The sequence below is a fragment of the Homalodisca vitripennis genome, chromosome 7 (assembly GCF_021130785.1).
Source record: "Homalodisca vitripennis isolate AUS2020 chromosome 7, UT_GWSS_2.1, whole genome shotgun sequence".
NCBI classification, from domain to species: domain Eukaryota; kingdom Metazoa; phylum Arthropoda; class Insecta; order Hemiptera; family Cicadellidae; genus Homalodisca; species Homalodisca vitripennis.
Genome location: NC_060213.1, coordinates 30943409 through 30959571, shown reverse-complemented (window position 1 = coordinate 30959571; position 16163 = coordinate 30943409).

Below are 16163 nucleotides of genomic sequence, written 5' to 3'. Positions count from 1 at the left end.
GAAAATACCAGGACATGAACTGATCCCATAAGGTATACGATTGTATCTAAATAACCCCTTATGTGTACTGATCGTACAGTATTCTGTGGATTGTTTGTCGAGACGCACCTGTGCACAAGCTTGAGAGAGATCGATTTTGGGAAAAAGGTCTCCCCCTTTTGTAATGATGCTAACAAATCTTCAATTCTCGGTATCGGATGCCGATCAATTTCAATACACGGATTTACTGTGATTTTATAGTCTCCGCAAATTCTTATTGTGCCATCCGATTTCAATACTGGCATAATAGGCGTTCCCCACTCGCTTGTAGTTACATTTGTTAGAATACCACTTTTCACTAATCGATCTAACTCTTTCTCGACTTTTTCTCTTAGTAAAAAAGGAATTGGCCAATGCCTTAAAAATTTCGGACTTGAACCTTCCTTAAGTTTTAGTTTTACAGGTTCACCTGTATAAGTCCCTAACTCCTCCTTAAAACACTTCCGGAAAACTCTGTATCAGTTAATTAAACAATTGTATCTTTACTCCCTAAAGGACTAGTTTGAACATCAGTTTTATTAAGCTTTTCATCTGGGATACTTATAACTATTTTTAACTCCTTGATCCAATCCCTACCTAGCAGAGGGTTTGCTCGATTTACAATAACATACAAATCTAGCAGTTTGGTTTGCCCTTCATACTCTGCATTTACAGAAATCTGCCCAATAGGCTTAATAGATGTGTTAGTATATGAACTTAGGGTTAAGTCAGTAGGTTTTAATACAACATTCTTAAAATTACTCTCATGAAATATTTGTGAAATAACAGAAACGCAAGCCCCGCTATCTACTTCAAAAGAAACAACTTTGTTTTCAAACTAGTACGTTACACAGAATAGGTTTTTACTCTAACTCTCTTAAGGTGAATGGTTTCCTCATTTTGAATATGGAACAAATTTGTTAGGCTTATGTCTAATGCATTATCTTCATAATTAGGATTTTAACTCGATCTCCTGTTTGACCAACTTCATTAACATAATGTTTGTTTACCATGAGAAAATGTATTCTTAGGTCTAAAGTTTTTGTTTGTAGCTTTATTAGTAGACGAAAAATTTGAGAAGGACTTACCCCTTTCCTTTTGTTTACACACCTTCATCAAATGACCTTGCTTCTTACAAAAATTACAAGTATAAGAGCTAAATCTGCACGAATTTGTTGTATGCCCCACTTTGCCACAACAATAACACATCACTCCCTCCCCCTTTTTGATGAGAGCTGGATGTAGATCGTTGTTGTAGGCCTAGGTTGTTGTGCTGCGGTTGACGTGAAGAATGCGTTGTTTGGGCTGTCTGCTTCCTGTTGTATACCTGGTGGATCCGTGTCGTCGTCGCCGCTGCTATTCCCGTGCTTCCGTGATGACTCAGTGTAGCGCTGTCTCTGTCGCCTGCTTCCAGTGATGTAGCTATGCTGACTGCTTTCTCGTACGTTAAATCCGGTTCAGCTAGTAAACCGTTTTTTGATAGACTCACTTCTGATACCACTAACTATCCTGTCTCTGAGATAGTCACCTAATTTGTCCTTGAACTCTCAGTGAATTGATAACTACTTAAGTTGCACAATGTATTCAGCCACATTTTCATGTTCATTTCGATTTCGTAAACTGAATTTATAACGTTCAGCGATGAACGGACGGTTTAGGATACAAATGTGTTTCCACAATTTTTTTTAATTCTTCATAAGTCCTTGTATTCGGTTTGACTGGCGAACACAAGTTTCTGTAACAAATTATATGTTCTAACACCAACAACTGCTAACAAAGTACTCACTCTCTTTTCTGTTTTAATATCATTGGCATCGACGAAAATTTCAAATCTTTCCACATATGAAGTCCATGTCTCCTCTGCGCTGTCGAATTGGCCGATGACGCCGATGAATCCCGCCATGTTGGATGACGCCAAGCCGTTGGTGAATAGGTTATCCAAAAACAATGGTGAAATAATGTCCATGAAAAACTTGTAGCGTTGACTACTATGCACACGATCGTAACTGTATGTACACCATTCTGTACTTTTCACGTGAGTATGAAATAAACAAGACCGACACTTGCCTACCGAACCAATGCACCTTACTGCACTATAGAATTGAGGTTACGTATCACTGTGCCACGCCGCTCACTTGATTTAAAATGTTGCATTCCTTTATTCTCGTCGCCAAAATGTAGTGTCGCCGCCAAACTGTAAGTTCTACGCACTGTACCATTAATGTCATTTCTTGTAAGGAGTGAAATAATACTCGAATTTACTTTGCAATCTACACCGGCGGAGCGGACACATATGACGTGGTGTTACATCGTTGATGATTGAACAAGGAGAGAGAGAGAGAAATGCTCTTGTTATTTGGAGAGGAATGGTGCTTTGATTTGATTGGTTAGTCGGATCGCGTGACTTGCTCCGACAATGTACGTTTATTGAATAAATCGTATGATCCGTAATGCCAACATAATTTATGAACAGAATATAAATGTCAATAATAAAAAATAATAATACATATACAATACATTACAACTCTGAAAAAAATCAAATTTAACAAACAAATTTGAAGAGTAGAGTAGGTTTATCTTAAGATTGTACCATATACATTTTTAGCGTGTTTTCAAGGAACAAAGCACTTGGGAATAATACATAGAAAATAATGAAAATAGAAGTCGTAAATGTAGAAAAGAAAAGCAAAATTTAAATAATGAAGATATCGAAAGTGGTCAAATCCATTTATGTCGGAAGCACTAAAAGTTTGCGGTAAGTTAATTAACCAAGAGACTTACTAGCAGTCACACCACATAATGTTTGTTGGTAATGTGAGTTGCACAAGTTGGCAGCACTGGAAACCCAGGTGTGTCTAACTACAGCAATTATTGTTGACAGATAGGAGTTACTTCCATCTGTCTTGCTAGGTGTGCGGTGGTTTCTTAGTTAACTTAAGATATAACTCTGCCTTTTTTTCTAGGTTAACTTTATAATTTGTTGAAAAATATAAGAACACCAATAAATATAACATATTTATATGGCGATTTCTACGTTATCAAATTGGACCCAAAAATGTAGACGCTTAATGGGGAAAGATCACACAAATGAAACTAGCAAATATAAAATTTTTATATGGTGTATTTGATGTAACTTAGAGTCAATTTTGGTGTACATTTGTCTTTAAATAAAGTTATGGTTGGACTTAAACCTTGAGTGTTAGACAACTTCATTACAAAGAAAGTTTACAATGGCTATAAACTTACACTATTAACAAATTTTATTGGCCGTAGCAAAAAGTTAAACTCTACACCGGCGTTGGAAATATAATTCACTTGAACCAGAAGCGCTCATACACTGGAAAAACTTACAAAAAAGGAACCGTGGGAAACAGCCAGTTATTTATAAAACAGTGGTTAGAAGGTTAACGTAGAATCCACGTCGTCATGAACTTCTGAGAACGCGTTCAGAGGACATTAAACCGAATAACAGGATCACGTCTACTCTTAAACTAAAGGCCATGAAAACCTGCGTTTTATTTACTCTCTAAAAGTGGTCTTTATACTGATATAGATTATCTTTATTCGATGAGATTTAGCAAGACCTATAACTAGGGACAGCCTGGAGAATGTCTCAAACTAACCTCCAGTGATTAAATAACTCTGCAATTTTACATGAAACTTCATTTCTGGCACTTCCATTTCGATGATGGTACATGGAACTAAATGGGATTTGGATCAAGCGTTAGTGAAAAGACTTAAATGGGTCTTATAGGTAACCATGATGATGATGAGAAATTTAAAGAATAAATACATTTTTAAACAAACTAAGTGCAGTCATTTGTCATTTAAAATCACTCACATAGTGAACGTTCTTGGAGCATTGACAGTATATTCAAGCAAATGACAGTTCGAGGCCTTTAAATATCGAAGATTCCATCATCAGGCAACTTCAAAAATGGCCCAAGTTTTGAAGTTGTCTAACTATGGTATAATAGTTCTAAATAAAACACCAGCTATACGACTTCATTCATGACCTGATACCTTTCAGTATTCTGAGAGAGTATATCAATAATTTGAATGCTATAATTGTACTTGGCTTGTTAAATAAGTCAAACAATGAAAATAGCTTGTCATTTTGTTCACGCATCTGCTAAACCTAGTTCGTTATTCTCTAGCCACGTCATCGTTTTATTGTTTTCCAAGTTTTACCTCTGACCTCTACGGGTTTGTTCTGTAAAGCACATTCCGAAAGCTAATGCTCTCTTTCCTCCTTACGTAAGAACGTGTTTGTTTTATAATCTCTTATTTGAGCTTTCCTTACCTCTTATAATGCTAATAGGTTAAAAACGTTAACCGTATTGTATTTATAATGTCAGCTACAGTAAAAATGTAAAAAAACATATTTTTCTACGAACTTTATAAATGGTTTTGTGGTGTATTACTTCACCTACACAATTCCTTATCTGTAAAAACATCGTCGGAAACAGGAAAATTGTTTCTTTTCTTTAGAAATATTTTGAATTAACCAAAATGATAGAAAACAATGTTAAATAGTTAAACAACAAATCCAACAGTAGCATGTATGTGTTGCATATACTTTTATACTATTTTTATTTTATTAATACGAGAGTGATGAAAATTCAAGATGACAAATCAATTAACTAATGAAACTATTTTGTGATTTTACATCTAAAAAAAGATCGATTAAATAAAAATGCCAGAATGAAGTGTAGTACAATTGTACTAAATTTCCAATTTTAATTTGTTTTGTCAATATTTTTATTGTTTGTTTCCTTTCCTTGTTCCTTATACCTAAATACATGAATTGTAGGTCCAGCAATTTGTTAACTTTATCATTATTACTAAACTCATAAACATTATCGCTCTTTAAAATAAATATGAACATGATACGGATTTAATGTTTTCACACTCAAAAAGATTAGTGCGATAACTTAAATAAACGTTTATAGGGATAGATAGACTCTAAACAAAGCGTAACACATTTCCACTTTCCTATCGTTGTTAACAGTTTAGTTAAAAGAGGACTTCTGAGGCAAAATTTACGTGTTTTATTTAAAAACTTTTATCTGTGTGTTAAAAATGTGGGTTATTATCATAAAAGATGTGCTATGTTCTTAAATATATTAAATTTCTTTTCTTCAAACGGAACTCATTAATATTGGTTTTATCATATTGAAAGTATTTCATATATTTCAATGATTATACCTTATATGTTACCGTAATATAATAAGTTATTCATTTTCCGAATTAGTAATTTATTAAAAATACTCTAGTTTCTATTTCATTGTATAAGATATTGTAGCACCTAAGAGTCCTTATTATTATTGTTACAAAGAAATATAAAGTCACTAAAAAAGAAAAGTTGTGTAAATTTTAATCTTACAGATTTTAATGGTTATTTCTGCAGAAATATTTTTATGATAAGCCTATTTATAAGTAAACTAAATCATGTAGGCCGCTTTCGGTGTGCTCTTAAATTGAGCCACTATACGGTGTCAGGATAAAAACTATATTCTTTGTCAACCAGCGGTACTCCCAATTATTAAACTTTTATTCAGACATTAAAACTAAATATTAAGTATACGGAAAACTTATCCAACGCTTTCTGTTCCTGATATTTTTACTTTTTCCTCGATGTTTTATTTCATCCAAACTTCTCTGTCGATTTTAAGATAAATCAATTTCATAACACGCATGGCTCGGCAAATTTGACACTAAACAATATAAGACTCTTTATTTATATTATAATATAGTGTAGTTGTATAGCGTATATATTTATAAACTGTCAATGCAATACAGGTTCAATGGCAAATTACCATTCTTTAGTGAACCTTCCAAAGGTAAATATTGTACGATATGTCATACACAATTTCCGCTTCCTTATTTCCTGAGCTCATTTCCGGTGTGAACTGAACGAACAGACACAACTTTCACATAGGTATCCATCTGTTACAGGTCAGTATATAATATCAAATACATATTCTACCGAAACAATTTTAAAATATATAATGCAATCATGCTAATAAATGAAGGAGGAGGAGCTCTTCTTATTGGAATATCAATTTTCTGTTATTTTACGAAAGGAAACTCACAATTCTCCAATAATTTGTATATTTTACCACGAGGCCTTTCGACATCGTAAAATACACAAATTATTGGAGAATTGTGAGTTTTCTTTTGTAAAATAATAGAAAATGCTAATAAATGTTTGAAAAGGTTTGTTTAAAGCTTTAATAAAATTATAGCTATTAAAAAAAATAGCTCCAACCATTCCAGTAACAATCGAAATATATTGGCCATTGTGTAGAAATCTTAGTTCTAAAGGAATAAATAATGTCCAATGTTCTTAGCTTTTTAGTTTACACACTCATGATATAATATATGATGCCATTGTACTGCAGTCGATTTTTAAATTCCCAATCAAAACAAATGCAGACAAAATAAAAGCTTCTTATACGTAACGTGAGATTTGTGAAGATATCTGACTTTAACAGAAGAATAAAAAAAAGCTATTCCTAAAACACCAGATTTTAATGTGTATTAATTATTATACTAACTATTCTTGACTTTAACAGGTGACAAACACATTTACTGTCTTATGATTAAGTCTATAAGTATAATGAATCAATTGCAGTTTTTCGAGATCAATAGCACGTAGCCCGGAGGACTACAGAAATAGGGAGTATGCGTATATGTTAACCAGAGACCCAAACAATGTCCAAGTAAACATTTCAGTACAATCAATCCAAGTAGCTTTTAGGATTTTATAATATCATAGTTTTTATTGAGCAACACACACGCACAGCCACCATTATAATGTTGTATATTATTATAAATTTAAAAAAAATCAATGCCATCTGAACAAAGCAGTATGGCTGCAATGTAATGAAAAGAGAGAGCTCTTCAATCATAACTTATTTGTAATCAAGGACTTACATCACGAAAAGACATTTCTTCACTTTCCCTCACTCGCAGATGTTTTCACTGTTCCGCGGTGCGGAAATTTTTCATATCTCCTTTCTCACATTACTTTATTGTCTTGTAGTATCTTCTTTTATATTAGTAGCTCTGAGAAATTCTCGTTTTATTTTACTTTGAGTTATTGTAGCTTTTTATAACATTGCAATAGTCAGTTTTTAGATATATAAAGTGGTTTCTATAGTCTTTTCTTATTGATTTCTTTGTATACTTTCGATAATTTGATGCATCATACCAAACGTGAATATATAACTTAAAAATTTGTCTAGAACTAGTGGTTATCCGTGGCCCTCACGAAGTTTTGGGGTTTCTACGTGCACGAGAATTTCTCGTCCGAGGTGGATTATATTTTCGACGCCAAAGTTGAGTTTGCCTTGTTTCCACGATCAAGAAAATTTTTTCAATTATTTTATATTTATGGCTATTGTGATTTATCGTCCGAGTGGATTATATTTTCGACGCCAAAGTTGAGTTTCCCCTTGTTTCCAAGATCAAGAAAATTTTGTTAAGAATTGTATATTTATGGCTGTTGTAATTTAATCTGGTCTTAGTATTTTTGTCTCCCATGGTTGGTTTTTCCCTTTTTCCCTTCTTAGAACATAAAAGCTTCTAAAGGACATAGTAACTTAATTTCCGCTTAAGATATATGATACCTCATTTAAGTTTAATTTTTAGGCCTAATCAAGAAGATATAAACATAAGCACGTACGAAAAGACAAATTCTGTAAAAATATAAGTAAGATGGTTTTATAACAATTTTTAATGCTATAGTTAAAGTTAGACAGTAAATTTGTTTTCAGAATCTACATTACGGTACTGGCTAAGCGTTACATACTTAATATTTTCCAAAACGTACATTTTAAAAATATATTTTCGCTACAACTTGCAATTTTATTACTTGGATATATTCTTACTATGTCCTCTATATTGATTGCAGAAAAGGGTGACATGAAAAGTGTTTACTGTCGGCCCGATCTGTGCTTTCCAGACTGTAAATTGAAACAAATTTAAAGTAGACGTTATAATGAAACATTATGGTTGTAGTGTCATAAAAGATTGTGTACACAGAACAGTTGATAAGCTCCTTCAATTATTATTTCATTGATAAGAAGAGGGAGATAAGAAGGGGCTTTTTGCTAATTTAGAGGGAGATTTCACATAGGGATTTTCGTAATACAAAATAGGGCTATATCTCAAAAAGGAATTTTTAATATGTGCATGTTCAATACATGTAAAATCGTCAAGTAGTTTTTACATAATTGAACCAATTACGCAAAAGATTTTTTATTAAAGTAATAGTATACTGTTAAACAAAAAAATGTACTGGAATTTTTTTGGAAGATGCAGGATTAAACCAATTTTGTTGTTTTCATACGGGTTTCTAATAAATATATGACAAATTATACCGTTTAAAAATAAGACGTATGATTATGCCACTCCGTGTGTAGTATAACATGTTTTGGCTGAAGTTGCATGCAAAATTTCAGTTCTATAGATACATTGTGTTACTAAGTAAAAATGCTAAAATGTCATAATCGTACTAAGTTTCTTAAAAAAAAACCATTTAATCTCCAATTTTGCTTTTTATAATTATGTGTAATCATAAATACAATAGAAAATATTCCACAACCCTTGGCCATATACCATAGAGATACCACCACCATCACCAAACCACCACCACCATGAACCATCACTAAACTCAAATATTCCCAATATATAAAAATAGCCCGTCGCTAAATTTTAAGTGTAAACGCCAGTTAATTCTCGATATACCATGCGGTAATACTGACAGGTAGTGGGGGGTGGGGGGGGGGGGGGGTGGGGGGGGGGGGGGGTGGGGGGGGGGGGGGGTGGGGGGGGGGGGGGGTGGGGGGGGGGGGGGGTGGGGGGGGGGGGAAATTTAAGGTTTCATTAAAATAAAACTACTTTTAACTGTACATTATTAGCAAATAATAAATACTAGATATAAAAGACTAAGTTACTATCTAACTTTTACTATAAACTTTTTGAATGTTATAAAACTCACCACATTTTTCTTTTTGACCGGAGTAGGATTTTCAGGTTTGTGTATGTATAAATTTTCTTGATCAGGTAAAAAAGGCAAAATCAACTATAGAACAAAAAATACTAAGACCGGAGTAAATTTCAAAGGCCAATATGTACACTATTTTACAGATTTTCTTGATCACGCCAATAAGGGAAAACTGAACATTGGCGTAGGAAACTTAATTCACTCGAACCAGCAGTCCTCATACACGTGCACGTATAATGAATTAGCGTGCAAATCCTCGGATACCGGCTAGTCTTCAATAAATATAAATAAATATTGATTTCTATTCTATTATTTAATTATAACATATATAATGTTAGTAATTAATTTGACAGTTTAAGTAATATACACATAATCTGTGTTTACAATACATGAAACAAAATAACCATCTATAACAAATAAGATACCAGTATTACCACTAGTATGAACTAGTAACATACTCTGACAGTTCTCATCGGCGAGTATGGGATGATCGTTACCCCGACATGTCGAACTATGACCCTTATAAGTAACATCGAAATAAGCACTATTTATATTTATTTTTCATTTACTGTCCTCAATAAACTATCGTAATCGTGTTCATGAACCTGAGTGTGTTTAAATAAAATAATACGCTCGTATTTATATGGTATACATATGTACACTTTGCAGGCTGTCTTATCAGAAATACGACTCGTATACGATTAGATAACGTGAAATGCTTGGTATAGTGGTAGAAATACCTTTTATATGCCTCCATCCAATTTAATTATTCCTCTTAATTTTGACACATGCTTTCCCAAACATTCTGTAATTTTAACACGTAAATTAAACTAAAGAAGATATCGGTTGAAAAAACTCCAGACTCCAGACATTTTCAAAGTCCTGAGTCCGCTTTGACCGATCGTATCTAGGTAAATACATTTTTTACGAACAAACTCCAAGAGACCAAATGTGCTTAAAAACATGCCTGTACACCTCTCTGGTAGAATTTTATCGAAATTATTTTATTTTACAAACCGATATGCACCTCTGATTGAAGTCCAGATTCCAAACCGATATTAATCTGTGTTATCTTGATGGGTACAGTTTTAATGGAAAAGCTCTTATATAGAGCTAGTGAAATTGGACCTTAAAATGTTACAGTAACTCTTTTATATTAGACAACTTTTAAACCAATCATTCGTTATAGTTTAGTCAATTAAAATTAAAATGCCACGTAATAGGTTTTTGGAGGCATAAATGACTTATTCCGAAACATGAATTTATGTTAGATTTTGTGAAAGAAATGAATAATTCTTTCATACGCAAGTTTGCAATTCCTGGTAAAAGTGTATGAAAAGGGAACGGTACTAAATGCTAAATATTTACAGTAACCTGAACTGTTGAAAGAGGGCGTCTGTCGAGTCTCAATCTCAGATATTAAGTTCTATCTGAAGCGTTATAAAAACTCTGGCTTGGAAATGTGTTTAAAGTTAAACGGAGATTCTTACGTCAAGACATATCAATATGTATCTACAGCTAGCTAGTTCTAGTTTTATTGCAAGTAGTGTCGAAATTACATATTTTAGTACGATTAAGCGGAAGTGTGTGTGTCCATCTTATGTCTATTAATGACTCGAAAGAGGTGTACTTTTATACGTGTGAAAAATTCAATGTCTAACAACCACTTGAAAATTAAAGCAGTAACAGTTAGAACGCCGTCGTGACTAGAAAGTGAAGCATTAACTGTGGGACTTTTTACTGTTTTATCGAAAAGGTGATACTCTTAGTATAATTAAATAATTTAAGTCATAAGTCATTTATTCAGCCAAATTTAGAAACAATAATGCGTTAGTCAAGTTAATGGTAATGTTTTAAAATACGTAGAATACAATGACAATAAGTACAAAATAACTAGCATTGAATATACACAATATATATTAAAACCTGAAGAACCGTACTGGACGTTTACGTAGTAATTATTTCTTATATTCACTAATTAAAACTATTAACTTGTCATATATTTATTTCATATAATATCATCATAGCAGCTTCCAAAATATGGATTAAAATATGAGTCTTAGACAAAAATTTTATTTTTACTACGTTTAGCTACAGAATTGAATGTACAGATTATAAATAGCTATACTATTGTTATTTATGTGTATTAAGAATTTGACCATTGCAAAACATTAATAATATTTAATTAATTAAAATAATCATGGATTAAAGAAATTTTATCATGTATTATAATCAAATTTAAATTAAGATTGTTTAAATCGTATCAATTTAAAATGTAAAATAAAATAGTTACTTGTAACCATTACCTGTTTGTTCTACCCAATAGCCATATTTTCTGTAAATTTTTATTACTTTTCTTAATATATTTTTAATACAAAAATATCTGCAAAACTTTTATTATTGTGGTACGCAAAATATAAAAATGATTCTACATAGACAGCAAATATAATTTTCGCATAGCTTTTAGATGTAAGAAATAGTTACGAAGGATTACTTTGCGAACTATAATGACATCGAAGCAATCGATTGTAGATTAGGTTTGAGATTTTCCGGTTTGTTATATAAATAAAAAAATTCTTTCGCTTTAATAGAGCAGGTTTGGTAGGAACTAATTGTTAATTGAATTAGTGGGTTTTGAGTTTTAAACGTAAACCAACAACAAGCTCTCTGACAATCAGTGAGTGAGTGACTAAGTACATGATAAATCCCGTCGTCTATACCGTCCACAGCCACTGCTATTTTAGTATTGATTTTCTTCTTATAAACTACTATGGTCGCCCTCTGATTACTTTTCTGTATGTGGTCTGACGGTGCAGTCTTTCTATTCTTCCCGTATTTGGACAACTAACAGATTTCATGTTTAAATCAGGCTACATGCAGAAAAAGGACTGAGGGGCATCCAAATTATAGTAATATGCTTGATTGATTATGTTCCCGAGCAAAATGTGTGGGATTCCCACACTGAGGCTGCAAGGTCATTGCTGCACTCTCTGCATCACTTTAAGCTCAATGAAATAGATGTGAAGTTCAAGTCACTGAAGTTCAGAAGTCAAGAGAAGTTTTCGCGTTGGAAAATTGTGTAGATTTAATATTTCCTAAAGAATTTACTACACACATAATATACTAATCAATCAAATTCTTAGCCCTTCTTTATCATTCTGTAGTCCTTGCATTATTAATCGTATTGTCTGTGTGTCTGACCATTTAATACTGCGTAAGATTTATAACGTGTTAGTGAAGTCGGTCCGAACTTCTCAACCGTCTTGCGGTTCAGTTTATTGGTAATATCCATGCCAATGGTTCTGTAGCAACTTCTCTGTAGGAATTAACTGGTAGACAAATTTAAACGTTTTAAATCCTTAATTCACAAGAAAATTGTGAATGATTTATCTTAATTTTTATAAACATACGTAAATGTTCAAATTAATATCAACAACATAATTATTCACTATAGTAATGGAGTAATACAACATTTACACACAATCAGTAAATATGGAGTATTCTTCCAACAGCTGCGACTTAATACAATAGTATTAAGAAATATACTATCAATTTATTGAGTTTATGTTTGATAATCTTTCAACCTAAGTGAAATTATTGTACATTAAACTATCATTATTTACGATTAAAAATATTTATAATCCTATGGAACAGCATAGGTTGTGGCAAAGATGCTTCTCCAGGAAGCAATGATCTTCGGGATTTACAGTGGACAAGAGGGCGTACATACGGTGTACATGCTCCTATTGACAGGTAGTATTGAATTGAATTAAAATAATAATAAAAAAAATATTTACATGCGTGCAAATTTACTATTAAATTTATATTGTCTTGTTACTATACTAGTTAAATGTTTACATAACAACATTAAATATAAAAATATTATACACATCTAAATATATTGTATATTTGGACGTCTTATTATCTGGATAAAAAAGTTCATTATTCACGTAGAAAGCGATTGCCAGGTCTTGGGCCTGTCAAACTAACCCTAATTAGATGCAGAGGCAATATACAAGCGCCCACTTGAAGGAATTGATAGTGTTTTGTTTTAAATCATGTCCATATCCGTTCGTTTGTTCAATAACTCTGGATAGAAAAGTCCTACAGACTTAAAAATTTTCCACTTGGGCACCTATTTGGCTAAGGTACATAGGTTTTTCTTGGTTCAACGATGAAGCCCTTAGATTCTGTAATCAAACGATATAAGTGAAGCCCATCAGTGTATCAATTGGTCTTTCTGTCTCTCTGTGGAATAGCGGTAGAATGTTCCTGGAAACTAGAAAACTTAGATAGTGGATTTTAAGATGGCCTCCAATTTCATCATATATCGTCAAATAGCGCCTCCACCTACAGTACAGACATACCATGTCAGATGTCATTATGATGCCTTGTACCGTTAACTGTTGTAGGGTTGTATCTATACTTACGCCTCACCCTTTATTGTCAACTGCAACTAAATAAATATATCATATATAAGTAATTGTGCATGAATATGTGAGTTATTTATTAAAAAAATACAGAAAAATGGTGAAATTAAATTAAATTAGTATTGAAGCTTTGGCTGGTTTTGGTAAATGATGAATGAGATTTAGATTTACAACATGTGTTTTCGAGAACACTTTGATAATTCTTTAAAGTATTATATTACGTTACATTACATTATCCATTACGTTACAAATTACGGTTGTGGTCACGTAAATTTCAGTAATCAAATACTTTTATTGCATCAGAGAAGTTTCCAGTGACAAATGAACCATTTAACTTTTCCCTGTGAACCCATGCAATACGTGCTCTGCAGTTTAAGTATATCAGATCTAATTTATTGGATTACGGTACGTGCTTTTTAGTTTTATCTCTTAATTGTGAACCAAAGTTTCCACGAGGGGCTCTATCATCCAACTTATTTTAATTGAACTTTAGGTTATATTTTCCATTTAATTGCCCAAGAAACATTATTAACACTATTTAATAGTAATTGTTTGGGTTTCACAGTCATACTAAAACTTTTATTTGGAAATTTAAAAGAATTTTAAAAACAGTTATTTAGTTTAAAATATAAAATTATTTAATACTGCAATATTAAATTTTGCAATAGTCTCAATACACTTTTTTTATATACATACTTTAATTTGTATTGAAATTTGTGAGTTAGTGCTATTAAATGATATGATATTCAATTATTAATTATGTTGTCCCTTTAGAGTTTTTCAACTTTACGTTAACCGTAGGCTGTGTCTACTCTACTAAGGAATAGGTAAAAAAGTTATATATTGTGCTATTATGATAGTTAGAAAATTAAGAACATTCAGTTTACATGATCTGGTGATTACATTTGTGTGAAGTGTAAAGGCGACAATATCTGTTTTAATAAAATAAAAGTAGATATATTGTACAGTCAAATAAAAAAATGTGAAATTTATGTGAATAAATATTGATTGATGTTGTAAATCTGTTTAATTTACAATGAAGAGTTAAACAATATAAAGATAAAAAAATATTTTAGTACTAAAAATTTTTTGATTAAATTTGTTAGTCCGATTTAATCAAGGGTAGTTGGTCCTTATTTATTATTAACATGCACAGTCAAACAAATTATAAGTCCAACTGCTAAAATATATCGAAATATCGAAATATATAAAAAAATAAGTAATGGTTAAAGTTTAATTTTCTAAGTAGTATTAAAATTTGAAAGAAGTGATCAAAAGTCAAAGTGTTTTTTTACCGATTGCAATGTTCACAATGGATGGTGCTAGAAAATTAATCATAATCTATGCTTTGACTACTTTATAACTGAATTGATGATAACACATTTGAGTAACCATTACATTTGCATTGAGATATATACCGATTTCGTAAATATCAATTACTAAATATAGGAATGGGACACTAATTGTATTCAAAAAGTAAATTTATAAATAGCTTATAGGGTAAGAACTGTTATGATATGTGTTATGATAAAAATTAATGATTTATTTTACAAGACCTTCACTAACAACCCTTCATGCCAAATTTTATTGATATTAATTATAGTTTATTTGCATAAACATTCTTTAGTATCAAACCATATACACAACTTATAAATTATAGTTATCTTGGTGTGATACTGAATGTTAGTCTGATGATTTGGTTGCTCGGTTTAGGGATAATCAAGAGGCCCAAACACCTCAGGGTGAGCCTGACGTGTGGTTTAACCGGTGTCAACATCATCAGACCTCATCTCTTGTCTATGATACCATTAATTTACATTAGTTGTAACATCATATACCATGCAAGGAAGATAGGGACTTGTTCCTGGTTTACAATATACTTTATATTACTACCATCCAATAAACTATTAGGATGAAAAATGTTATTGCGCATGAGAATATAAATTTTTTCCAACAATTTAGGTTAAAACGGAACACGTATACCAAACATTTTGGATGAATTAAGAGTTAATAAATAATGACCATACGAAATATGAATAAATGATCTTGGAGTACATTGGAAAAAAGGTAATCGTACTATCACTGGTAAATAAATACAAATTTTACAATATTTATCTTTTATTGCTAGGCCTTTCGGAATCAATGATTCCATCATCAGGCACTTAACAAATGAATGCATATTTACATTTTTCTAAATAATAGATATTAAAATTAACATATGGTAAAGGATTGGGAAATTTTATTAGACAATACAAAATATTTAAACAGATTACATTTTTATTTTTCCTTATAGAAATTAATATGAGAGTAGATAGTATTGAATTTTGAATAGGTCCGTCTTCAGTATTTTCTTGAGCAATCTTCGTGTTAATGCAAAATGTTTTCCCAAGCATTTTGTGTGTATTACAGTTATTTTTATATGTAATTTTTATCAAACAGCAAATCCATTGCCAGAATTAAATTTAAAATTGAAATATTTAAAAATGTTATGGCTAAAAATTATCATCTCACTTATTGAAAGAACAAACATAATACTCAGGAACAAATTAAGAACTGGAATTAATCGTTATACAACTTTTAATGAACTGAGTTTCACTGCATAAAGAGATCACATTGTTCTCTGGCGCTTGGTTCTTAGAAAGTGATTTACTTCGTTCTTTCCGATTTACTGTTGTCCTTTTTCCTTTAGCAGGTAAACGGAT